We start from the raw sequence: 23,086 nt of genomic DNA, 5'->3' as shown, positions 1-23,086 counted from the left end.
ATAAATATAAATATAAATAAATAGGTCAATGGAATATATTAGATGGTGTAGAAATAGACCCATACATGCCACTTATTTTGGCAATGGTTAAGAGGTAATTCAGTGCAGAAAGAATGGTGTTTTAAACAACTATTGCTGAAATAATTGGATATTTATATGCAAAAAAACTGTACTTCAATCTCGACCTTGCCCATATAAAAATTGGCACACAATGGATCATGGTCCAAAGTGTAAAATTATACTAAAATTATAAAACTTCTGGAAGTAAATGTGAAAGGAAACATTATGATCTTAGGTCAAGCAATAATCTATGATTTTTAGATATGGCATCAAAAATATGTTCCGTAAGTAAATTGGACTTCATCAAAATTAAAATCCGTTCAATGGCATAGTAAAGACAGTGTAAAAATGAGTTATGAAGTTGATATAATGCTTGCAAATTATATATATAATAAAGAATTTGTATCCTGGATTCATTAAGAACTCTCAAAATTCAATAGTAAGAGAAAAATAGCAATAAAAATAAAATTTAGGCAGAATATTTGAACAGACACTTCATCAAAGAAGGTATACTTATGACAAATAAATAAAGAAGTTATACTTATGACAAATACATAAAGAATGTATACTTATGACAAATATGTTTTCAACATGATGCTTAACATTATTAATCAATAGAGAAATGATGCTCAACATTAGTAATCAATAGAGAAATGAAATGAAAACCGCAATGAGACACCTGTTAAAATAGTTAAAATTATAAAGATTTACTATACCAAATGTTGGCAATGAAGAACTGGAAATATCATAAACCTGGTGGGAATCTAAGTTTGCCAGTTTCTTAAACTGTTTAACATATACATACAGTATTATCCAGTTGTTACACTCTTTAGTATTTTCCCATACAAATAGCCATAGCAATTTTATTTGTAGTATCAAAAACTAGAAAAAACCCAAATATGCATCAACAGGTGAATGGATTAGCAAACTGTGGTATGTCCATACAATAAAATAGTTCTCAGCCATAAAAAACTATTGATATATGCTACAACAGGTATTCTGAGTGATTAATTCATACAGGAAATAATACATACTGTATAGTTCCAGGTATATAAAATTCTAGAACATGTAAACTAGTCTACAGTGACAGAAAACATATTCGTGGTTGCCTGGAGATGGGAGAGGGACAGGAAAAGTTGGGTGGGAGTGACTAAAGAACACTTTGTGGTTTATGAATATATTCATTATCTTGATTGTGGTGATGGTTCATGGTGTGTACAGATGTCAAAACTAATCAAATTGTATACTTTAAATACGTACAGTATATTGCACATTGTTTTTTATAAAGGAAACTGGAGAACAAAAATCTCACAGGGAGTTATAGAAAGAACCAGTATAATCATATTTATTTGAAAACAGCAGAGGTTATTAGAGCTAATGTAATGCACATATGTGATCTATAATACTTGAAAGTCCTATACTACTTTTTCCAAAGTCAAAGAATCACAGCTGCAGTTATTACTCATGCGGGGGTATGAAAGAATTGCAGTTCAGATGCTGAAGGGGCCCCCATAGCCGTAATTACAATGTTTCCTATTTTGGACTCCTTAACAACAATGGATGTGGGAAGAGAATTCATAAAATACTCCATTTACAAAGTCCCAGTGCTCACAACTGTGACAAAACATTGGCTAGGAAGTTGAAGGCTAAGCTCCATTACTAGCTGAGACTCACCAGCTCACTGATAGTACATGAGATTCAAATTTGTGATGAAGCAAAACTTCAAGCAATTCCAAGTTATGAATGCCAGGGTTGCTTGCAAATTTTTCATTCTGAGTTTCAGCACTAATAAAAACTTTTTTTTCAACCAATCACAAGATTGTAGCTAGTGATTGTCCATCTCCACATGAACACCAGTCTCCACACTCCTTGTTCCCGGATTGTAGCACGCCATATGAAATCATGGCCCTCAAGATCCTGTGACATTATTTACTACTTGCTCATTACCTCTCTGATAGATAGCACACAATCCTAGATCCTTATCCCATTCATTTGTTTAAGCATTTAAAAAAACTTCTCCAACATTAGCATTTTGCCTACCTCTTGGTAAGCAAGAGAGGCTCTATTTATTTAAGTAGCTTAAAGCTTAGTTGGGAAGAAAGAAACATAAGGAGAGTATTACAATAAAATGTGAAAAGTGTTTTTCAGGGAAGCCCAGAAGAGCAAAGGACAAAGAAGGACCTACGAAGGTTTCCTCTTGGTTAGGCTCCTACCGTGATGAATTTTAATCCAGTAATATTTCCTTATTGATTTTCTTCAAATTATGAACATGGGCTGTAAAATAACATCTATAACATGTTGAGTTAGCGAGTACCAGCCAGCATCTGGTGCTTGAGACCCCACTGTAAGCAATTCTGTCACGTATCTGTTCTACTTTAAGTTATTTTGGCTCCTATTGGGACATCCATGGGAAAATGAATTAGGTGTGATAGACTTAAAATAGAATTTAATTGTGGGAAAAGTGTCTATTTTAGGTAAAAAATTTTAGAGCAAATAAATAGTTGCTAGGTGACAGTGTGATTCACATTCTGCAAATGATATAGCTGTAAAAAATTAGAAGCTAGTTCATTTAAAGTGTTTCATCATTTTTCTCTAATGAGATTTGATGCACTGAGATTTGCGGTAGGTTTTCCCACCTCTTCCATTTTCTTACCTTGTATCAAGAAGAAGAAATCCAAAAATACATTAAATTAAAGCCCAAAGAGTTTTGAGTTGTATGGTTTTAAAGAGGACAGGAGAAGCATATAGGTAATGGGAATGTCTATCCTTTTAAACTTACTTTATCTTTTCCAACAAAATGATGTGCCCCTGTGGGTAGAGACTATATCATATCTCCTTAGGCTGGTAACACTCACTTCACTGTTTTGTACTTGGTAGACATTCGGTAAATATTTGGCAATGATTATTAAAATAATGAAAATAAAGTCATTTTAATTTTAAATTAACTTAAATTCTGGGAAGATTTTGTAATTAAAAACAAATTGTAATATTTCCCCTTGTTCTACTCTTTGTTCTTTAGGATAATTTTTAAGCATGGCTTGCCTATTCAGAATGACAATGTGCATTATTCTCAAAAGGCGTGAATTTTTAAAATCTCTTGAGTCATATCAGTTTGCAATAAACATGTTTTAAAAATAACAATTTAATGTTCTAAGAAAATCTTGCCATTATAAAAGTCATTTTCATGTGTTCCTGTGAGAGTTAGGAGAAAGATTTAAATTTCTACTTGATTTCTTGCTTCTATTCAATTTCCTACTAAGGATGTCAAATTCATCTCTCACTTGCGACTTTCATAGAAAGATATAATATCTCCACTAGCAGAAGGGAAAGCAATGGATTAATAATTGTCAGTATTTTTATAGCAACAAGCTGCTGGATCAGCAAAATACTATATATTGAGCCATTTGTATATTTTCAGCAATAAATTCATTTTTCTTAAGAGCAGTATGCAACTTTTCTTTCATGTATGAATATCTATGACTTGGGAATCTTTTGTTGCCTTTGAGTTGTTAGCAATAACAATACTGTGTTTATTTTTATTCTGTGAAAGCAGAATTTTTTAAAGTATAATGATTATAAAAGGAAGTGACACTGTATGTTAAAATTAAGTGCTAAATGTCAAGCTTCTTAAAGCAGAAGAGAAAATGTACATTAGTTTCTAATTATGCTTTAGCAACAAATTAAAGAATACAAAGAGAGCCTAAAATTAGAACATCTACAAATGAATCAAAATTGCTTTTAGAGTGCCTCTTCTTTGCCAGATGATCAAAAAGTTAATTTTCTTCTGTACAAAATGTCACATTGTGGTAGCTTTTCTGACTGGCTAAAATGAACTGGAAAACTCTTCTCTGTCGTATTTTTTCATGTCCACCTTTGTTGTATCTTTTCATTTTCCATTTTATAGTTGTTTATGGTTTCTCTTTTAATAATCCTTAAATAATCCTTATCAGTTTAGGTGTATATATCTTTCTGGCAGTCTTTGAAGAATATATAGATATACTTCTATAGCTGTATGAGATTGAACACTGCTGTAACAGTAGATAATCACTCATTTGCTCCAACAGCAAATAAAGCAAAAAGCGAATAAATATTCTTATAGATCAGAAATTATACTAATAACTCATTACTAGAAGATGAGTAAGAGAAAACCTTCAATTCTTATTAATCTGTTCATTCCAGAATAAGTCTGACTAAGCCAGTGGGCATATTAAAAATAAAATCTGTTTTGTTTGATTATTTTCTATTTCTGATAAATAAGCTCTGTGGAATTCAAAAGGAAGATGGTGAACTATAAATTTAAAAATTAAGCCATATTCCTGACTTTGTGTGTGACTGTCTGCATGTCAACTCCCAGTTATCTTCAGGTAGGTTAATAATACATCTTTCTTTCAGTCTAACTTTAACAGTTATCACATGAGAACAAGGAACTTCCATTCTGTATCTTCCATTTAGAATTGTTGAAAAGAAAGGTCAATAAACACAGCAAAATATAGTTCTTTGAGACAAGCACCTTAGTATTGTCAGCACAACATAAAATATTAAAGCATTTCTGCAGCAAGAACTAGAATGGGCATTATGTTCTCAAATTAAGCCACAAAATGCCAGATATGTCATTTCAGTGAATTGTGTAGGAGTAAAGCATTAAATATACCAAGAAACATTATGAAACTATATTCTTGTATCTAAGTTAAAGTCATGCAAGAAACATCCATAAAACTTTTACCCCTAAAACTGCATGAACGATTTTCTATCTTTTTAAACATTTCTTCTCCCATAGTTTTCTTATATCTTTAAATAGTTTTTCTTGTAATGCATGTTTCATGGTTACTTATTTTGTAATGCATAGCAGTTTTGAGATGCCACTGTATGTATATGCATTCCACCCCCACCCCCATCCTGCTGTTTTTCCTGGTACAGGAGGCACATTACATTAGCAGGGACAAATTTTCCTTCCCGTGGATCTTCTCTTCTCTTCGACACTTGACATAGACATCTTTTTAAATGTGAATTTATCTCCTATAGATGAGTATTCAATAAATGTAAGTGAAGCCATCAGCTAAAATATAGAAATATAAATAATCTATGTTATTTATTAACCTATTATAGATAGGCTAATTTTATCAGTCCAGATAAAAAGAAAACTCCTCCGTATTTGGACTTGTCCATTGGCAAATAGATGTAAGAGACTGGCTAAAATGTAATTTAATTCTTTTGGGATTTCTATTTAAAGAAAACAAAACAAAAATTCTCAGGTTTCACCAGTTCTCTTCTATGTTCCTCTCTGGGCACATAAATAATAACAACAATTTAACCCACTAGGATAAATGCAACTAAGTTCATTTTTTTCGTGTAAATTTGCCAATATTTCTAAAGTTTACAGAAGAAAATGTTCACTAGTATTATTGAGAAAAATTCCAACTTGATATAATATAATTCAATAACAAGAAGTCAGGCGTGGAGGGAAAACGAAAGGTTAAAGAACTGATTTAAAAAATCCTCCACCTCTGATAGAATAGCTTGTATCACACAAAACCTTCAGTAAAAACCTACTACAAATCTCCATTTAAAAATTTTAGCTGATTTAGGCATAGAGACCAACGAAGACAGACAGGATTGGAGATACAGATCCCCAAAATAAGGAAAATATGTCAAAGGGAGCTGTAGTTTCTTAGCAGCCTCTTCCCATTGAAGCATTGGCCATTATTTGCCATGTCATGCTGTGGGGCACAGTCCAACCAGAAAGTGGCTTGCCAGAACTTTTGTCTCACCCTTGGGATTAAGAGATAAAAATGTAATAACCACTAAGGCAGGCTAGACTTAAAGGACAAAGATTCTAGAGAAAATAGACTTGTAGAGAAATGAGGCCAAAGTTCTTGTCTTAAGGCATTTGACAAACATTAAACTGCCAGGGCATAAGATGCTGAGAAACTAAGAAGAAAGCAGGTTAAAAAGGCTGGAGAAACACAAGTTGGAAATCAGAGCCTGCCAAGGAAGAGAGGTTATGGTGACATTCCACAGTTACAGGAATAAGGGCAAGGTAAAAATATTACAGCCCTTAAAATGTCTGGATCCTATTCTCGTACCATATCCATCCCCAGTTAGACCAAGGGAATCTGTCTGTACTCTAACTACTGGCCCAAATAATTAAATCTTCTTTGAGGAAGATAATGACATCCAGGACTCTTACCTTGTGAGTTCTTAATATTTGGCATTCAATAAAAATCTTTTTAAGTCTACAAGAGGACAGTAGCAAATGATCAAAAATCTAGAGAAGAAATAGGTGCTAGAAACTGACCCAAAGATAATCAAGATATTGGAATTATAAAATAGACTTTAAAGTAACTGTATTTAATACATTGAACAAAATAGATAACAAAAAGAGTTTTAGAGAAGTATGAGAACATATATAAAATAATTGAATGGAAGTTCTAGAATTGAGGGACAAAATAACTGAAATTTAGTACTCAATGGGCACTGCTAACAGCAAATTAGATACAAAAAATCAGAAGTTTGTAGACCTGGAAAATAGATCTATAGAAAATAACTAGACTGAAATAGAAAGATCAAAAAAGAAAGAAAATATAGAAAAGGGACTAGAGACATAAGATTATTGAAAATGGTGTACATATTTTTAGAGGAGAAGGAGAGGAGGAGAATGGGGCTGAAGTAGTAGTTGAAGAGACACTGGCAAACATTTTCCAAAGCTGAAGAAAGACATCAAGATACAGATTTTCAAAGAACTACTATCCATAATTATAAATACTGAAATAGCACACGTAGGCATATTGCATGAAAACTGTTAAAAAGTAAAAATGAGGGAAATTTTTTAAAAGCAGTGAGTTAAAAAAATAAAAAAGACATTCTTTGGCTTTTCAGACTAGCAGTAAAAGATTCTCATTCTTTCATTTTTTTTTTTACATCCTTATAGTGACATATGCTCTAATTTAACTCAGTTATTCAGCTTATTCTATCATGCCTCATCCTAGGAACTTGTAAAAAAATTCCAACAACAAAAAATGCCTGGGTTTAGACAATTTGAATGACAAAGAATCATCTTTCTTTAAAAAATAGCTTGAACACACCTAATTTGTTTCCCCTTTTCAAGGATGAAATCTTTTCCCATTTGTAATTTTACTTTAGAAATTAGGGGATGACTTCTGTATCTTAATTGATTGAGAATTTTAATATTTTGCATCACCTCTGTACTCCAACTGGATTTGTAATGCTCTCATAAGCATTTCACACCCTCTTGCAAATCGATCCTCCACTGACCCAACCAAAATACAAAGCTTGACAATTTCAAATCTACATGAATTGGAATCTTATAAAATTTAGATCTTTGTTTTTAGATTATAGTTCCATTAGAAAATATTTATAATGATGCAGTAAATAATTATTTTACAGTTGGGAAGACAGAACTATAGTTTTTAAAAGGAATAACATCCTTAAACAATGATACAGGCCCATCATCTTGGTGTATTTTTTAAAGCCCAATTTAAAAGAGAATAACAAATAATTTTAATTTTCTTTGGATTTATATTTTGCTCATTTTTCATTGGGGTAGACATCCATTATATAAGAAGGGACACCAGAATGATCAAGGTTACTAGAATGGCCTATTTGAAGAACAAGAATTGGTAGAAGATAAAAAGGCAATAGAGGAAGTAATTAAGAACATTATGATAAGAAAAGTGGAAAAGAGAAGAAGAGGTAGAGAACAAGAAGAAGAAAGCATTGTAGGTCAGAGGGAAAGGACCAGATTTATGCATTCAGATTCAGCAAATATTTTTGAGCCTCTGCTATGGGCCTTCCTGTGTACTGGGCTCTACATAAAATGGCAAAGGCCTCTGACTTCAGGGAACATCTACTCTAGTTGTGGAATATTAGTTAAGATTAAGTTGGTTGCATTTAAAAATGTTAAAGATTTTTTTAAAAAAAGAAAAACATAATTTTTATCCAACATCAAACCGAATATCCCAGTGCTGGTATGGTGATCCTATAAATCACCACATTCATTCTTAACCTACATTTTTTTCTCTACCATCAAATTCTAAATGGTTTCCTTCCTCAAGGTAATTTATTGCCTGAAACAGCTGCTGGGGCAACAACCTTCACATCCATTACCAGACAGTTAGAAGGAGAAGAAAACAACAGAAGGAAACTATTATCCCCCAAGGAACCTTTCTAGTAGTGCCTCTGTAAAACTTCCATTTGTAACTCATTGGCCAGAACTTAGTCATATGTAAACTAGTAACCACCAGAAAGGTTGGGAAATAAAATATTTTTGTCAGGTATCTTACTGCTCCAAACAATATTGAGTTTTTCCTAAAGCAGGAAGGGGAGAATGGATATTATGTAGGGATCCAGTTGATTCTGTCATGGGTAGAAACATATGAACATGGTTATTTAAATAAGGTATTACTCAATATCATATGCCAGTGGAATTATAATGAGCTCAGTATGAACTGTGTTTTTTATTTTATAATTATTTGCTGCTTATGTTCTTCAGGCCATGGATATATTTATTATAATAAGAAAAAATAAAGACACTTAGGTTGGCTGAGATCTGTTTTTTCCTAGTTGGCTTGACTATATGTAATTATTCATCTAAATCTACTTTTTTTCTTGTCCATTCCCTAAGAGATTACTTTTTAAATGGACTGGGAAAATTATTTAAACCCTAAATTTGACTTATTTGCAGACCTTTTTTGAAGATGTTGACTTTAGCAATTTAAGACTAATAAGAGCTGCACAACAATATGACGTTATACCCAAATAAAAACAATAAAGCTATATTTTTAATAGTATCAGATTCAGAGAGTTAGGATGAGACACTGTTAACCCAACTCTATTTCTAGTTATTTACATTAGAGACCTATCTACGCTCCAAAAGCGTCTTAAAGTTAAACACCATTATTATTTTTTCTTGTGGTTTATTATTGGTAACAGAAAGACTGAGTTTCTCTTTTACATACTCGTTTTGTAAACCAAAGTTCTGTTAGAATGCTAATAAAGAATGCATTGGTTGCTTCTCAGCTCCTTCTTCCCTCCCCCATGCTATTTGAAAATAAATTAATAGTTAATTCTTTATACTATCAATTTTCTGGTACAGAAGCTTTACAGTTTGCAACGTGCCTTACCATGTAGTATCTCACTTTTATTATCACAACCATCCTACAAAGTAGACAATTTGCAATTATCTCTGTGTTATAGACAACTGAGGCTTTGAGTAGTGGAGTGAATTGCTCAAAGCACTTGTTTTGCCAATAAGAAAATTTGGATTATAACCGATTTTTAAAAATTTTACTCTAGTGATTGCTCCTCATAACTACCCATAAAGGATAAACTCTTTCAGTTAAAATTGTTTTTTAATCTTGCTGTTGGCAATATAAAGGACAAAGAAAATCCTTCTATATTGCTTCTCCTCTCCTTTTATTTACATTCATACCCACTCTCACAGCCCTCCCTTTTTTCCTCTCAAGGGCAATTTGTTTTGTAGCTATCCCTTAATTAATGCCCTTTCTTCCCCCATTGGTATAAAGAGCAGGAATGAAATATCAAAACTTGCACTGTAATTGTAGATTCACTCCTGCTGTGAGGTTCAATGACAGGAATAAAATTTCAATTAAGCAATTACCTAAGAGTGCCACTGAAAGCCTTGAGTGCAACTATTCCTCTCCATGATTTTTGTAGCCCTCATTGGCCATATGTTGAATTTCCATTTTTCATGGTTTTCTCTCAAGCAGAAATCTTCACATATTGACATGTGTGCAATGGAAGAGCACCACATGGGGCCTGGCTTTGCATTTATCCAACCTCACTTGCTTCAATGTCTGTGACAAGAGTAGAATAGCGAGCAGCAAGAGGCCTCAAATTTTCAATGCCTCGTCAAAGTCTGGCTGTTCCTGCCTGTGATAATATGGAAATGGCCCCTTTTTTACTGTGCAGGCCAAGCTCACATGTGGATTAGTCCTTTGACATCAAGCCCATTTCTTTGCTTTTATTGTTGATAGTTGTAAACCAGACCCTGGGTAGAGCATAGACACTCTTGTTTCCAACCAAGAAGACCGACTTAGAAGACCCTAAAAGGGGTGACATTAAAGCTCATGAGAGTCAGGTCCCCTTGAAGATACCGATCAAGTCAAGCTTGATTGTGTTTTCCTGCCTTTTAACTAACAGACTTCAGTTTCCAGCAAGTTGCTGAGCCCAAATTATTACTATATGGACACTCAAAGCACCTAGAGTCAATCACCATATGTCTATCCACTGGAATTAATTTAGATTAACAATATGTTCTATGGATATTTCTTGTTTTTTTAAAGTCAGTTTTCCCATGAATCATGAAGTGTACATATTAAAACTCTAATAGTTTTAAACATGAATATAATGCTATAATACTAATTTAATATAATACTAATTACATATTACCTTTGCTGTGTAATTTTAATTTGTTGACATATTATAATTATAATTTTAAGACTTTAAGTGCAGATTTTCTATCTGACCAATGATATTTGAGAAAAGATACTGAGTTTTATCAAAAAGCTTTAATACTTTTATTTTTTTCTCTGTTAATGACCTTGCTGTTTAAGAAACAGAAAGATGTGGAAACAACACTGCTCTTCTGTATTATTGCTTTATGATTTTTTTTTTTTGAGACGGGGTCACACTCTGTTACCCAGGCTGGAGAGCAGTGGCAATCATGGCTCACTGCAGCCATGATCTCCCAGTCTCAAATGATCGTCCCACCTCAGCCTCCCAATTAGCTGGGACTACAGGCATGTGCCACTACACCCAGCTAATTTTGAAATTTTTTTGTACAAATGAGGTCTCCCTATGTTGCCGAAGCTCATCTTAAACTCCTTAGGTCAAATGATCCTCCTGCCTCTGCCTCCCAAAGTGCTGGGATTACAAGCATTAGTCACTGCACCTGACCTTGTGTTATTCTTTTATAAAAGGGTATCTAGTAATCTGCAACAGGAGTACTCAGGAGGAGTTTATTTTTAAACATTGATACCATTGGAAATAAATTGCAGAACTTACAAAAGTTATAGAGGATTGTAGAAAGTCCTTAATTTTAAAAAGACATGAAACATTTTAAAAAATATTAATTGAATCTTCTCCAATCCCTATCCCCAAAGTTTAAGGCTGCTGAAGTAAACATAGACCACATTTCCTTTTGCAGACAGGAAATTTTGATGGCTCCTGTGGGACCAAGCTCACACTTCTCACTGTTGCATTCTAAACCCTGATGGTTTGATCCAGGCCTTATTAACCTTTCCATTCCCACTTTACTACCCTAAGTTTCGGTTACAGCATTTTACCGCGATTTCCTGAATAGTTTCAAAATCTGCACCACTGTTTTCTGAAATCTCTCAGTGTATAGTGATCATCCTCTGTTACGGGTTGAATTGTGTTCCCCACACAGTTATGTTGAAGTCACAAGCCCCAGGACCCCTTATTTGAAAATAGGGTAGTTGCAGATATGATTGGTTAAGATGAGATCATAGTAGCATAGAGTGGGCCCTTAATCTAATTTGATCAGTATGTTTACAAGAACAGAGCCATATAAAGGCACAAACATAGGTGGAGAACACAATATGAAGATCGAGACAGAGGTTGAAGTGATGCACCTACAAGAATTGTCAACCATCATCAAAAGCTAGGAGAGAGGCATGGAACAGATTGTCCCTCATAGTTAGTGTCTGAAGACACTAATGTTGCTCACAGGTTGATTTTGGACTTCTAGCCTACAATAATGTGAGGGAATAAGTTTCTGTTGTTTTAAACCACCCATTTTGTAGCACTGTGTTATGGCAGCCTGATAATGGTTTGGCTGTGTCCCCACCCAAATATCATCTTGAATTGTAATCCCTATGTGTTGAGGGAGGGTCCTAGTGGGGGGTGATTGGATCATGGGCATGATTTCCCCCAGGCTGTTATCATGATAGTGAGTGAGTTCTCACAAGATCTGATGGTTTAAAAGTGTTTGGCAGTTCACTCCTCATTCTCTGTCTCCCCTGCCAGCATGTAAGACATGCCTTGCTTTCCCTTTGCCTTTGACCATGATTGTAAGTTTCCTGAGGCCTCCCCAGCCATATGGAACTGTGAATCAATTAAATCTCTTTTCTTTATAAATTACTCAGTTTCAGGTAGTTCTTTATAGCAGTGTGAGAACAGACTAATACAGAAAATTGGTACTGGGAGAATGGGGTACTGCTCTAAAGATAACCTGAAAATGTGGAAGTGACTTTGGAACTGGGTAACAGGCAGAGTGTGGAACAGATTGGAGGGCTCAGAAGAATATAGGAAGATGTGAGAAAGTTCCAAGAGACTCGTTAAATGGTTTTGACCAAAATGCTGATAGTGATATGGACAATAAAGTCTAGGCTGAGGTGGTCTCAGATGGAGATGAAGAACTTATTGGGAACTGTAGCAAAGGTTACTCTTGCTATACTTTAGTAAAGAAACTGAGAGCATTTGCCCCTGCACTAGAGATCTGTGGAACTTTGAACTTGAGAAAGATGATTTAGGGTATCTGACAGAAGAAATTTCTAAGGAGCAAAGCATTCCAGATATGACGTGGCTTTTTCTGAAAGTAAGATATGAAATTGGAACTTATGTTTAAAAGGAAAACAGAGCATAAAATTGTGGAAAATTTGCAACCTGACTTTGTGGTAGAAAAGAAAAACCCATTTTCTAAGGAGGGCTGCAGAAATTTGCATAAGTAATGAGGAGCCAAATGTTAATAGCCAAGACAATGGGGAAAATGTTTCCAGGGCATTTTAGAGATCTTCACAGCAGCTCCTCTTATCACAGGCCTAGGAGCCTAGGAGGGAAAAATGGTTTTTTGGGCGGGGCCCACTGCTCTGTTCAGCTTCAGGACATGATATCTTGTGTCCCAGCAGCTCCAGCTCCAGCCATGGCTTAAAGAGGCCAAGGTACAGCTTGGGCTGTGGCTTAAGAGTGTGCAAGCTCCAAGCCTTAGTGGCGTCCACACGGTTTTGGGCCTGAGGGTGTGCAGAAGCCAAGAGTTGAGCTCTGGGAATCTCCATCTAGATTTCAGATGATGTATGGAAATGCTTAGATGTCCAGGCAGAAGTCTGCTGCAAGGTCAGAGTCCTCCTGGAGAACCTCTACTTGGGCAGTGCAAAGGGGAAATGTGGGGTTGGAATCCACACACAGAGTTCCCACTGGGGCACTGCCTAATGGAGCTGTGAGAAGAGCGCCACTGTCCTCCAGGCCCCAGAATAGTAGGTCCACTGACAGCTTGTACCATGTGCCTGGAAAAGCCATAGGCACTCAATGCCAGCCCACAAAAGCATGGCTGTACCCTGAAGAGCTACAGGGTCAAAGCTGTCCGGTGCTGTGGGAGCCCACCCCTTGCATCAGTATGCCTTGGATATGAGACATGAAGTCAAAGGAGATCATTTTGGAGCTTTAAGATTTAATGACTGCCCTGTTGGGTTTCAGACTTACATGGGGCCAATAGCCCATTTGTTTTGGCCAAATTCTCCCATTTGGAACAGGAGCATTTACCCAATGCCTGTATCCTCATTGTGTCTTGGAAGCAACTAATCTTGTTTTTGGTTTTAGAGGCTCATAGGTGGAAGGGGCTGGCCTTGTCTCAGATGAGACTTTGAACTCAGATTTTTGAGTTAATGCTAGAATGGAGTGAAGACTTTGAGGGACTATTGGGAAGGTATCATTGCATTTTGAAATGTGAGAAGGACATGAGATTTGGGAAGGGCCAATGGTGGAATAATATGGTTTGGTTGTATCCTGACCCAAATCTCATCTTGAATTATAATCCCCATGTGTCAAGGGAAGGACCTGGTGGGAGGTGATTGGATCATAGGGGCAGTTTCCTCCATGCTGTTCTCATGATACTGAGTGAGTTCTCACAATATCTGATGGTTTAAAAGTTTTTGGCACTTGCCCCTCACTCTCTCTCTCCTGCCACTATGTAAGACATGCCTTGCTTTCCCTTTGCCTTCTGCCATGATTGTAAATTTCCTGAGGCCTTCACAGCCATGTAGAATTGTGAGTCAATTAAACCTCTTTTCTTTATAAATTACCCAGTCTCCAGTGGTTATTTATAGCAGTGTGAAAACACACTAATACACAGCCATAGTAAATTGACATAGCCTCCATCTCCAACAATTGGCATCTAGTCATTCTCTGGAGTCAGATTTAAACATATTCACAATTTTTGCTGATCCCTCCCTGAAGAAATTGTTGCCTCTTATATCAGGTACTGTTGTGCTTACCTCACATTCTCTCAGCCTATCTTTTCACTCTGGATATTGCCATGGCCACCAGCTGTTCACAGATGCAACTTGACAGCACTTCACATCAAATGCAGTACATATCTGTTGCTTTTTACTCTAGCCTTCTCTGCCTCTACCAAATAGGACTTCTGCAGACTATTGAGACTACTCAGTCATACTGACACATACACAAATCCCAAAGAGCAGAAGAGTTAACACCCAGGGGAATACTGGTAGGATGGGAGCTAGTGGATAAATACTCCTCTGAAATGTTCCTTAGATGGACAAATCTGAGGCACATTTTACACAGTAGCCAGCAAGTCCCCAGTAGGATTGAGCCTAAATGACCCACAGGGAACCAGCTCACCAAGACAGCTTTAGCTTGACTTTTCTTTCTTTCCGTGTTTTTTTTCTTTTTTTAACTTCTCTACTTTTTGAGATCTTTTTCTGAATAATCCAGTTTCATAAAAGCTTTAGTCTCAGATTCTGCTTTGGGGGTGAGGCATAAGCAAGCTGAGACATTTTCCTACCTTATACTACTTTGGCATTGTGCTTAAATCTCCACCTCGCAAACTCTGCTTTGCACTTCAGTTATTAGGGTACGTATTTGAATCTTCTGAAAGCTCAAGATCTTGTGGTGATATTCAAGATCCCTGGTGATATTGGTGTTGTGGCCAACTTAGCTATGGGGGGTGTTTAGTGGCTTGGCCTCATATATTCATAGGGCCCAGAGCAAAAATACCCAAAAAACAAAAAACAAAAAATAACCCACTATTAGCATGTCCTTATACTATGTGTCTAAATATTTAAAGTAATAATTCATCCTAATAAAATGCTAAATAAAATATGTATTTTCTTTCTTCCTGGATGAATATATCTTCATAATGACCTGGAAGGCCAGGTTGAACTTAGAATTCTCTGGTTGGAGTTCCACACCAGAACATGGTGGCATGGAGAGAGCCAGAACTTGGCATGCCATCTACCTCCCTTTTATTTGTATTACACCAGAATGCTACCTCACTTTGTCTTGTACTGTGAATGCCTGTGTAATCTCCATCCAAGTTCTGTCTCCTTGGATCTAGGTATACACACATAATGATTCAGTCTGCCTTAGGGAGAATGGAGCATGAAAGAAAACTCAGGAGCACATAAACATGGAATTCTTAGGTCCTGGGATCTACATCATGATCTAGAAGTGGGTGTGTGATCTCTAGGTGGGCCTGTCACAGTGAATAATCAAGAAGTTGCACAAAGGGGAAGGTTTGTTCCACAAAGAATTCACTGCCAAGCTAGAAAGGGCTGTAAGAAAAACCATGAAATCTTAGTACATATTAACAAAAACTAGAGAAAAAAAATCACCCAGTTTAGCATAAAACAGTCTTTGGAAAGAGAGGACACAGCTTATTCTAGGTATATTGAAAGAAAGTCGTATAGTGCTTTGAGGTGCACTGAAATGTTAGTCACTGTCCACTGCATAGTTCTACTTAGTCCTTCATTATCCTTGAGCAATCTGGATCTAAGAATAAAGAATAAGGGCATCCAAGAACCCCTGTGGTATAGAAACAGACATGGAGAAGGGCCTGCAGGTTTGCTTTGTTTCCTGACATCTCCAAACACCATTTCAAATTTCAGTTATATCACCCACTACAGAAAGATTATTTGTAACCAATTTTCTTTTCTTTTTTTTTTTTCTATTTATTTTTGAGGCTGAGTTTCACTCTGTCACCCAGGCTGGAGTGCAATGGTGTGATTTTGGCTCACCGCAAACTCCACCTCCCAGGTTCAAGTGATTCTCCTGCCTCAGCGTCCTGAGTAGCAGGGATTACAGGTGTCTGCACCGAGACTGGCTAATTTTTGTGCTCTTAGTAGAGATGGGATTTCACCATTTAGGCCTGGCTAGTCTCAAACTCCTGACCTTAGGTGATCCACCCGCCTCTGCCTCCCAAAGTGCTGGGGTTACAGGTGTGAGCCACTGTGCCTGGCCAATTTTCTAACTGAGTAATTTTAATAATTCTTAAGTTTTCTCCATTTGGGAAAGTTTACCATTATGATTTTTTTGACCTGCCTTTTGCTTTTTCCATTTATTTGTTTATCCTCTTAAATAGCTCTCAGCTATTGGAAAGTGGCAATGTGGACACACTATTAAGCAACCCAGGTGCTTGATCCTTTGGTAAATGATTTATAAAAACAAAATTAGAAATAGCCTTTCGTTTCGAGCTCAAAGGATACACATTATAAATTTATATAAATTCAGAGTTTCATTATTATTATCTAGCACTGCGTAAACTTTTATCCCTCAGTCAATTATTTTGCTAATGTTGTTTTCCATCAAGTCAAAGCATACTATTTATAATTCATCGATATCAAATACTGTTTCTTAAGTTTCTCTGGAGAGCAGGTTGCAATTCCGTTCTGTATGCTCTTTGAAGGGTTAGCCTTATTTCTTGGCACATGATAGTGAGTGGAGGCATCAAGTGGTGTCTTAAGGTATAGTTAGCTCCATTTACTTCCATTCTCCCTATGCCTGCCTTGATGTCTTCATGGAAAGTTTCTAAATATTATTAAAGTATGAATAAAATCATTAAAATTTTCTATTTTAATGATATGTAATATATACTCTAAAGGAAAAAGCATGCAGTGTGCATGTCATGCAGTCTAAACAAGATTCTCCATTCAAGCCAGAATGCACTCATAAGTCTCTTCCATATAGATATTCTTGAATTATTGGTGTTCAACACTGAACAGATTTCTTATTTAGATAAAATGACAGACTTGGATAACTTAAGCATTTTCCCAATATATGATAGTAGATATGACAGTAAACTCTGACCACAACTTTAAAAAAAAAGTATAGTTGAATACATAGAAAAGAAAGTGAGATCTCCAAATCAGTTGTTTTAGCCTGTATGAAGGGTCATAGCCCAATTAATGGCTCTCACATTTTCAGTTGAATCTGAGGTGAAGTGATAATCACATTTTTCACCCTGTAATTGTTGTAACAGCTACCGAATTAGAATGGAATTTCATAGGTTAAGCAGAGCTACTAACTTGCATTTCTTATTTCAACATAATTAGTTAACAAAATGTCAAAATCCAATGTGAAAAATTCACAGAAGCAGCAAAGAAAAAATTTCTAGTAATTCATCATAGTCCTTTACAATGCAATTATACACAAATACTGTCATTAAAAAGTGAAACTGAAAAATGTTAAACTCTTGGTAAATTTGTTGAGAAAGATGTCAAATACTCCATGAGTGTAAGTCTCATAGTGTGGGTTCTTGAATCATTTTTGTTTAGACAAATTCATGCTATCTATAGCTGCTCATGTTTTCCTTAAGGAAAGAGGATTAAAAACGATTTAAGAAACTACTTGAGATAGCAGTATTTAACAGCACTAGTCCAACTCAACTTAGAAGTTCTAACTGATGAAAAAACAGGATTAGCAAAATTGATCCATAATTTTTCTAGTGTCAAATCCCAATAAAGACAATGTTAATAATGACATGAATTTTCATCTTGCCATTATTTTTTCTAATTATAAAAGTTAGAAAAAGTTAAATTCAGATATTACAGAAAGAAGTAATCTAGGAAGTAAAAATCCTTCATAATGCCATCTCTTTTGTTGCTGGCTATATAGTCCTTCAGCTATTTTTCTATACACAATGCTTATATTGTTACTGTCTTATTTTTATAGAAAGGTATCATGCAAAACATAATGTTTGAAATTTGATTTTTTACATTTAGCAGTGTATCTTAACATATTTTCATGCTGCTACATTTAGTTCTATCTTTTAATGTTTAATGGCTGCATGCTACTCCATTAAATGGGTCTGTAATTGTTTTCCCTTAATGATGAAATTTTGAGTTTTTATCTGTCAAAACAAAGCAGAAGGGAATATTCTTGTACATATATGTTGCTGATATGGTTTGGCTGTATCCCCACCCAAATTCACCTTGAATTGTAATAATCCTCACATGTCAGGGGTGGGGCCAGCTGGAGATAACTGACTTATGGAGGCAGTTTCCCCCATACTGTTCTCTCAGTAGTGAATAAGTCTCACGAGATCTGATGGTTTTATAAATGAGAGTTCCCCTGCACAAACTCTCTCTTGCCTGCTGCCATGTAAGACATGACTTTGCTCCTCATTCACCTTCCACCGTGATTGTGAGGTCTCCCCAGCCATGTGGAACTGTGGGTCAATTAAACCTCTTTCGTTTATAAATTATCCAGTCTCAGGTATGTCTTTATCAGCAGCATGAGAACAAACTAATACAGTTGCCATACTTTGAAATTTATTTATTGAAGACAATTATCTAGAAGGATGCCATATCAAAGGATGTATATCATTTTAGACTTAATGAATATTTCAAAAATATTCTTGAAATAACATTGTATTGAATATAACCAAACCAGTAGAAATTTTTTTCCTATTTTTTAGAAAATTTGAGTTTATGTGTTTAAATTGTATAAATTGATGTGGGTATATATAATATTAAGCCTTCTCATTCAAGGAAATAATATCTCTGACCACTCATTCAGGCTCTCTTTCATGTGTTTTTGACAAGTCTTATTGCACATAAATTTACATAATATTATTCAATCTGTAATCCTAGAATATTTTCTTAATCGCTAAATTCTCATGTTTTGATTTATATTTTGAGTTTTAAACTTGTTTACATGATACTTTGCTTATCAGATGAGTTCTTTTTGAATATTAATACATTAGTATTAACGTAACTTCTCTGATTACAATAATAAAGTCTTTCACATTTACCCTTGTGTTTTCAGCACAAAACATAATGTTTGGCACATGTCAAGGGCTCAATAAATTTTATTGAATAAATTAATGAAAATTATTGACCCTTATTTATGAAAAAAGAAAACAAGGAGACATTAAATGTTTTCAAAAGGCAATGAAGCCAGATTTCTCACTGGTCTGTCACAATTACTCTTTATCACACTGCACTTATTTATGTCAAATATGTATCAAAGGAATTATAAGGTAGACTTTTATTTTTTAGTAGTGAACAGAAAGGAATCTAACCCTTTATCCTCCCCTTCAATTCTTCTCTTCTTTCTTCCATACACAGGAATTAGTAAATAAGCTGAAAATGTGAAGTCATGCAAAGATTTGTTTGAAAAGCAAAACGTTTCAATAAAAGGTCTTCCTGGATTAAGAATCTAAGTATGATTTTCATGAACCACCACCACTAAAGATCAGATAATATTATTCATGCTGCAATTTGAAAGGGAAGCAAGAGGAAAATCAGACCGACTCTGCCACTGCATAAAATCACCCCCCTGGGAATGAACAAAGCATTCCGAGAATGAGAAATGGAATATTGGTGACTTCCTGGCTAACAGTTCCATCTAGAGTGAACTGCGGTCATGATTTTCCAATAACAGCCTGTTACTAAACCAAGGTAAATCTCAATTCAAAAATAATGCTTTGGCCGGGTAAGGTGGCTTGTGCCTATAATCCCAGCACCTTGGGAGGCCGAGGAGGGTGGATCACCTGAGGTCGGGAGTTCAAGACCAGCCTGGCCAAGATGGTGAAACCCCATCTCTACTAAAAATACAAAAATTAGCTGGGTGTGGTGGCGAGCGACTGCAATCGAAGCTACTAGGGAGGCTGAGGCAAGAGAATCGCTTGAACCCGTGAGGCGGAGTTTGCAGTGAGCCGACATCACACCATTGCACTCCAGCCTGGGCGACGAAAGCGAGACTCTCTTTCAAAAAGTAAAAATAGAAATAATAATAATGCTTTATTGTATTCAAAATGGTTTGTTTTGCACGAGACACTGTTTATCGAACTGATGAAATCTGTCACCGAAAACAGCATTTTATGCAAATAGTTAAGAGTTGGTTAGTTGGATCTGGTTATTGGGAGCTAACATGGAACTACATATATAATGCAGAGCCCATAACTGATTTTAAAGGAAGAGAGAAAGTATCAGGTTAAGTCCGCTGGCAAGAAAATGACACCTTCCAATTGAAGAAACAAACATAATTGTTATCTTTGGGATCTTTTTCTGAATAATTCATTTTCATAAAAGCTTTAGTATCAGGTTCTGCTTTGGGGATGAGGGGTAAGCAAGCTGAGACATTCTCCTTCCTTATACTACTTTGGAATTGTGCACAAATACAGTTGACCCTTGAACACAGGTTTGAAATGCACGCGTCCGCTTATACATTGATTTCTTTTCAACCAAAGGCTGGACTGGAAACTCAGTATATGACAGGCTGACTTTTCTTATACACAGTTTCCACAAGACTGACTAGGATTTGAGTATACGCGGGATTTTGGTACATGCGGGGAGTCCAGGAACCTATCTCTTCTCCCGCATAAAGAGCGTCAACTGTACAAGGATGCTCCTAGAGGCATCTCAATCTCCTGTTTCTTTCTTGCTATGTGTGTTTGAGTATGGAATAGGTTATAAAAGTAAACTAAGGAACAGTTAGCTTAGTCTTACGTCTTAATCAATGATAACCAATGAGCTCCCTAGGATTAGGATGGCAGCTACTGCAAGATGTGTAAACTGGGAAGCCTTAACATTCTGCTAAAGCAGTGGTCTCAACTGGGAGTGGGATGTATATTCAACAATTATCTGGAGAAATTTTGGGTTGTCACAACTGGTGGTAGTTAAAGGGCAGTTACTCCTGACATCTAGTGGACTGCTAAACATCCTACAATCACAGGAGAGTCCCCACAGCAAGTAATTATCCAGCTCAGAGTGTCAGCCATGCTGCTATTGCAAAATTCTGTGCTAGATGAATGAACAAAATATCACTATATCTTTGTAATATCACTTATGATTCAGGGCGAAATGATTAAGAAAAAGATAAAAAAGATATGAAATTAATGTTAAATTGCACTTTAAAATTATGCCTCTAAATGACTTTAAGTAACATTTATAACAAACAGTAAATTAATGTTTACTAATGTGGTTTAAATAAATAATTAAATATATTTTTATGAATGTATGCTTACTATTCTGCATAGTTAATTACAGAGTTTGGGGAAGAATTCAGCCTCAGAGTGTCAAATTATGTATCTCTCCATTCAGATTGTGTGGCTAAAGTACAATTGTATACACCTTATGGCAAATTTCTGGAACAGCAGATTTTGCTTTCTAGAATAGATGCACAAATTCCTTCAAAAAGTGTACAATCCTTTCTGTAGAATGTTATCACAACTAGTTCTTTACTACTAAAATGTTATGGTTCTAGCTTTGACTACTGTAGATGAAAGCAACCTGGCTCTCCTGGCCACAGATGTCTGGATCTGAGACAGCGACATTAGCCATAGGCTTGGTGTGACCAAATTATGAGAGGTTACAGTTTACATGATAGACTTAGTAGCAGTAGCTTTCTGTTTCCATCTTGATGAGGTTTGTAATTTTTGTTTTATTTAAGAACACATGAAATTGTGATTTCGATTTTATGATTTAAGGAGCTCGTTTTATGTACTTTTGATAGGCTATTTTATTTTTTACTCTTTTTTCTTTTCCATCGTTTTATCCTCATGGTTATTTATGGGCTGTGCTGGGAAGAGAGGGAACCAACAATGCCTGAGAAGATTTGCAAGAACTTTGCCCAGCTGAGGCCCTTAATGGATGCAATGAGGACAACTAACTCAATCAAATTCTCTTTTTGAAAGAAGAATAAACTCTAAGTAAAGGGAAAGGTATGTTTCTTGGTTTTAGGATATTGTCTCTACTCATAAATTAAAAAAAAATCTTGGCCGGGTGCGGTGGCTCACGCCTGTAATCCCAGCACTTGGGGAGGCCGAGGCGGGCGGATCACGAGGTCAGGAGATCGAGACCATCCTGGCTAACACGGTGAAACCCCGTTTCTACTAAAAATACAAAAAATTAGCCAGGCATGGTGGCAGGCGCCTGTAGTCCCAGCTACTCGGGAGGCTGAGGCCGGAGAATGACGTGAACCAGGGAGGCGGAGCTTGCAGTGAGCCGGGATCCGGCCACTGCACTCCAGCCTGGGTGACAGTGAGACTCCGTCTCAAAAAAAAAAAAAAAAAAAAAAAATCTCTCTGACCATTCCTTTAAGTTGCAGATTTTTGAAACTTCCAGTCCTATGTAATGACCAAAGCTTTGAAGTTGACTTAAATCTTTTCCTTTCCCTTCCAGCTGGGGTTTCCTTTGAGCTGAAATTTCTTTTTCTCCTTCTCATTTATTTTTGTCCTATCTAGTATCTCTTAATTTAGCACTCTCAGTGTCAAAGTTGGGGGGTGGGATTAGGGGAGGTGTTAAGGATGATAGAAGAGGGAAGGCAGGTAAGAAAGCTCATATTTTACAGATATCTTCATGACTCCTGGGCATACAGATATTTAAAGCAAACAATGTTTTTCACTTTTAGGGTACTTGTGTATGTTCTTTGACGATTTCTCTGCAAGAGTACCTTTTTAAAACTCCTGGAGCATAGGCAGTGTTTTTCCTTTGTCAGGCCTAGCCCCATGACATAGAATTTCCTCTTGGATTTACAGTCCACATCCTTTTCCATTTGTTGTTTCTCAGCCTAAAAGGCAACCCTCCTGAAGTGGATCCCACTTGAAATAACCCCAGGCTGACATTTCTACTTAGAATCTATATGTGAGTGCCTTGATTAACCCATATTTGACCCACTTTCAGAGAGAAAGGAAGTAACTTCTCAGTTTTAGCCTTCTATTCTGTTGCCAGGTATCACTTGAGCTTTACAAGGCATGAGTCACAAACTTGGGGAGATACCAATAAAGCTT

At 36.1% G+C, this 23,086-nt stretch overlaps 1 long non-coding RNA gene across 2 annotated transcripts in view; it reads left to right on the top strand.

The window, feature by feature from the left end:
* The window catches only part of LOC107970814 (uncharacterized), an 86,681-nt gene that overhangs the window by 14,432 nt on the left and 49,163 nt on the right, over positions 1-23,086 (top strand). For both annotated transcript variants that reach the window (XR_008547148.1, XR_001713738.3), the window contains exons 2-3: positions 19,422-19,754; positions 21,885-22,018. This is a non-coding gene — a long non-coding RNA (uncharacterized LOC107970814). The remainder of the gene's footprint in view (positions 1-19,421; positions 19,755-21,884; positions 22,019-23,086) is intronic.

This window comes from Pan troglodytes, chromosome 2 (genome assembly GCF_028858775.2).
Source record: "Pan troglodytes isolate AG18354 chromosome 2, NHGRI_mPanTro3-v2.0_pri, whole genome shotgun sequence".
Lineage (NCBI taxonomy): Eukaryota > Metazoa > Chordata > Mammalia > Primates > Hominidae > Pan > Pan troglodytes.
The sequence above is the reverse complement of the archived record's forward strand: the minus strand, read 5'-3'. Positions and strand labels throughout refer to the sequence as shown.